This window comes from Coturnix japonica, chromosome Z (assembly GCF_054131305.1).
Source record: "Coturnix japonica strain WE chromosome Z, WE-NBRP24, whole genome shotgun sequence".
NCBI classification, from domain to species: domain Eukaryota; kingdom Metazoa; phylum Chordata; class Aves; order Galliformes; family Phasianidae; genus Coturnix; species Coturnix japonica.
In genome coordinates this window covers 13,001,016-13,005,940 of record NC_140702.1, presented here as the reverse complement: position 1 = coordinate 13,005,940, position 4,925 = coordinate 13,001,016, and the positions used below count along the sequence as shown (strand labels likewise).

Genomic DNA, 4,925 nt, shown 5'->3' with positions numbered 1-4,925 from the left:
GGTTGTTGAAGTGCTGGTAGGGGGAGAAGGTGATGATGTGTGACAAAGCCTGCTGCCATCTATGTTAAATACACTGCAGATGTTCCCTGATGGGACTGCTGCATAATATTCTGCAGCTGACAACCAAACTGAGCGCTAAGAGTGGAAAAGGAGGTGGCCTGTGACTTTAGCACTGAAGATCAGTGATTCTCTTTGACCTCTGCTGCCAGCAACAGCCCTGGTTTCACAGTGCTGCTGGTCCTGGAGAGACCCACAAGCTGTCAGCCTGACTTTGGCAACCCAGTGGCTGGAACAAAGTGCAGTGTTTCTTGAGCTGCAGCCACGTCATGGCCTGATTATGGGTAGTGATATCCCTCAGCACAGCCAAGGCTGCTCATATCAGAGGCGCTGAGCCAGCATGGGCACCGGCTGTCTCCTCTGGTGAGAACAGTGTTCAGAAGTACACACAGAATGCTGAGGCTGAGAAAAACAGCACAGCAAGGAGGAAGGGATGCTGTTAAACAGTCACAGTTCCTGTTTCCATGAGGCCAGTTGCTCTGAGTCAGGTAAGCCTTTCTGCAGACACACTATGACAGGAGTAATTGTGTGTCTGCTGGTTTACATCAGTTCCAGCAGTGGGGACATGGCCATCCACAAAAGACTCTACTATGGCAACAAATGAAAGCCACAGTTATACTGGAGCTGTACTTATATCTGTTGCCCCTTGGGAACTCAAACCATGCTGCTGCAGTGTTTCAAACAGTTTCGATTTGCTTACAGGGTTACCAAAACCCCTGCTTTCAGCTCTCATGTGTGCGCTGTCTGTCCTGGGCTGGGAACCCTGTGCATGGATTTTGCACTGTTTCTGCACTACAAGCACTTTTTTCTGCATCCAGGTAAGACACTGAGAGCCGTCACAAAGAGGAGTTCTGCCAGATTTCTTTTTTTCTTGCTTGTAAACAGCGCAGTTATTACTAGAATAGCACAAGGCTTTTCCTTCATCCCTATTTTCAGTGTTTCCTGCTGCAGAGCCTGTGACATAGCTCTCCTCAGAGCGTGGCTTGGTCTGGAGGCCAGGTGGAACACACAGCCATGCAGTAGCTGTGTGCACGCATCTAGCTGATGGAAAAGGGAGATAATGCATTATTAGCTTGGCTGACAATGAAAGAACATTACACAATGTTGTTCTTATCACAGCCTGAGAGCGCATATTCTGACATTTACAACAGCTGGGCTTGTGCTCAGCGATTTCCCATAAATGCTGGCAATTAACTTCTTTCATTCTTGCACTCAGTCTCAGAGGCAGCAGGAGGTCCACTCCGTGTTGATGGCCTGGGCGTGGTCCACCGTCATGCTTCCCACGCTCTCTGCACAGCCATTCTTAGTAGTAAAATTATTACCTTGGTAATGAAACAGCTGTTAAATGGGGAACAAAGTGCAATAACAAAGCCCTAGTGTATCGCAAGGTGAAGATGTATCCTGCCTCCAAGACGCATCAAGCTAATGGGATAATGTGGAAAAGGAGATAAGCAGAATGAAGTATGTTTTGGTTGGTCCCAAAGTGGAAAAGAGAAAAAAAAATGGGATCTGGGTGCTGGAAATGCAGAAGAGGAGGATGAAAATTTGTCCAGAGGACTACAAAGTCCCATCCAGAGTGTCCCTGAGGCCTTGAGAACCTTGGAGAAAGCAAATAACATTGTGCAGGGGAGATGTCAGCCAACACCTGCAGGAGATGCCTCAGATTCGAGCAGCCCTACAAGGCCACTCATAATCAAACACAACTGCAGCATCAATTGAGTCTTTCTCCTCCACCTTAGTTTTGTCTGTGTGTCCTCTCCCAGCTAGATAAAGCTGATGGCCTGTATGTATTTTGAGAACAGCTCACAACCGCAGCATTTTCTGTTCTGGTGATGCAAGTCCATCTTTTGGACAGTTCAGATCTGCCTGGAGGCTGAGAAGAAGGAGGACAAATGCTGGCAGCTGGGCACATATGGGCAATGAGTCCCTGTCACCAAAGCTGACAACATCTCTGGGGACCCAGTCTCTGATGGATGTGATCCCCTGGCTGATGCCTCATGTGGTGTTCCATCTCCTGCTTCTGATTCCACATGCACTCCCTGCTCACATGCATCATGTGGTGCAGAGGACTCTCTTCCAGAAGTCCAGGGGCTCAGGGTCCTCAGCAAACCAGGTCAGCACTCTCAGGTTTCCATTTATTGCTAGTCATTCATCACTTGTTGCAGTGCTATTAATATGGGGCCATGACAAAGTTCAAAAGTCCATGAGTGGTAATGGAATGGCTGAGACTGCTTGGTGGAACTTAGTCTCAGACTTTCCATTGGGCACCAGATGAAAAAAAAAAAACAACTTGCGATTTTCCTCTGCATTGCAGCAATGCCTGAATAGGAGACAAAATGCAGATAAGGCCTAAACCTTGCACCTCAGTATGAAGAATATTGAACTTTGCCAGCTGCATGGCAAAGCCACAGGCGTGGTAGCAAGCTAAGGGAGAAAAAGGATAGGCTTCTAATGAGAAGCATCTGACCAACAGAAGGAAGGATTTCACCACCAGATACAATACTGCTTTCTGTGTGCTTCAATTTTTCACCATAGGAAAAAAAAAAAAGAAAAGAAAGTCCAGTCTGACAGGCTGGAATCATAAAAGGTGCCAGAAAATAGGCAGAAGAGGTAGCTGATCTTAAGGAAGTGGCTAAGCTATGAAGATTTTGAGTAAACTGTAGTGGTTAAATTATGTACGGTGTCATAACATGGATTCTGTTGAGAGACAAAGTGAAAAAGATTTCTCACTGTGGCTGCATACAATCTGAAAAATACTTTCCTCTTCATAGGACTCCTGAATCAAACACACATCTAAACTGACTCAATTTCCAGTATCGTACAGACCTTATACAACATGGACTTTGGCTACATTACCCAACATAATTATCAAATTGCATGGGTAAATCACATCCTACGTCCAAAGAGGAAGGGAGCCATATGGGACTCAGGCAGAGGCTGCAGCACACTCAGAATGTTCTGGGAGAAGTGAGCTTGTCCTAACAGGTGAGCAGAGCCTGGCACACCCCGAGGAAGACATTGTTCTGGTCCAGCCCTCTCTACTACAAACAGGGAAAATGTTTTCAAAGGGATGTGGAAGGAACTGATGGCACTGCCACAAAGAAACCCCTTTCCTACCAGGAGTTACAGCTGCCTGCCCAAGTGCCTGTTGTGGGGGAGAGAGAGACAAACAAGAACAGCAAGACTTGTTGTGAGTTGAGTGATGGAGATGAGACTCAGAGAGCACAATGGAGACAAATACCCCTGCCATGCCAAAAGCAAAGCCTGTGCTGATGTGAGCATCCCCAGAGCTGGAAAAGCCTCTGGTGACAGTCGCTGCCAGGGTCACATCAGAGGGTAAAGGAGGCAGCACCAGGAGTAAAAGCTTCCAAAGGGCAACTGCTGCCATTGCTCAACCACATCAGAGCACAGAATCTGAAAGGTAGACATAGGGTTTAATTAAATTACAAAGTGCACAAATCTCAGTGTTGTGCAATAATAATAAGGAAAGCCTGTGCAAATATAATACGACTATTCTGTCATCTCTCCTGTCGCAAGCACATGATGAGCCATCAAGGTTGGAAAAGACCTCATCAACACACACTTTGAGTTTCAAGGCCATCAGCCAATGGTTCTGAAGCAATGGATTTCCAGGGTACATCTTATACTGAAATACAAACTCTAAAACATCTTCAGTTACCCAGCCACTGAAGTTCAACTACACCAACCATCATAGAATCATAGGATCACTGAGGTTGCAAAGACCACTAAGATCATCTTGTACAACTACCAGCCCAGCAAAGCATGTCCACTTGCTCCATCTTTACAGCTGAACCTTCCACTCCACCCCACCTGTTTCAACCTTTTTTTCCCCTTTTCCTTCTTTATGAACCAGCTTTCTCTACAAACCTGTTCAACTGACTGTCCAGTTCTAATTCCCTCTGGATGGTAACAGACCCAGCTACCATGTTTCCCTGCTACTAGAGGACAGGGCATCTTGAAACTCTAAAACAGAAAAAAATAAAGGAAAGCAGAGTACTGCTGAGATAGAAACTCAACAGAAACACAACTCAGTAATCCAGAGTATTGGTGGACTGAACCCTAGCATCATAGGTGTTGTGTGTAGCTGGGTTAAGTCCAGTAATAGGAAAGTGTTGGAGAGATGAAGTAAATAAATTCAGTTTCCATTACAGTCTCATTAGCAAGTGCTTATTTTCCATCCCTTGAGCTACCTTCCACCTCATTTCCACCTTGCACATTGAAGAAAGGATATGGCTGACCGTTCTTTCCCTTCTCTGGCCAAGACACAAGTAAACCCTCAATTCAGAGACTCCAGCCGAGAGGAGGATCATGGGCTCGATGGGACCTTAAAGACCATCTAGTTCCAGCCACCCTATCCAGTGCCTGATTTAGTGTTTGGGTGTGTTTGTGTGCTCCCTGAACTAAAATTCAGGTGTATATATAGGTATGTATAAAGATGTGTGTATGTATGACTACATGTCAATGCAGGTCTAAGACCTGATGATTACCTTTCAAGGTATTTGCTGTGACCCATCAAGTGACGAGTGAAGCTGTTCTTCTAAGCCTGGAGCTTCAGGGGTTGTTAGTATTAGCCTTGCCAAAGCACCCAGTGCCATGCAGGCAGCCTGCCAACATCACAAGGACATGATCCCAAGCCAGAACACGTGTTCTACCTGCTCCTTGCCCTGCTGACTGCCACCCACAAGCCTCACCAGCCTTGACTCTGCTGTTCCTGCCCTCACTGGCCTCTAGCCAGTGTGATGGGACATGCAAGATATGGCTCAGCAGGAAGTCTACACTGACTTCAGTATGAGTTTCATTTATTTTTTTCCCTGGTGCAAGCCCGTCCAGCATGAATGTGAGCAGCT

At 46.3% G+C, this 4,925-nt stretch overlaps 1 long non-coding RNA gene across 1 annotated transcript; it reads left to right on the top strand.

The window, feature by feature from the left end:
* Positions 1 to 375: 375 nt before the first annotated feature.
* LOC107306563 (uncharacterized) lies at positions 376 to 4,228 on the top strand. Its single transcript, XR_014939375.1, has 3 exons — positions 376 to 545; positions 784 to 875; positions 2,829 to 4,228. It is a non-coding gene; the product is annotated as an uncharacterized LOC107306563 (long non-coding RNA).
* The last annotated feature ends 697 nt before the right edge of the window (positions 4,229 to 4,925 follow it).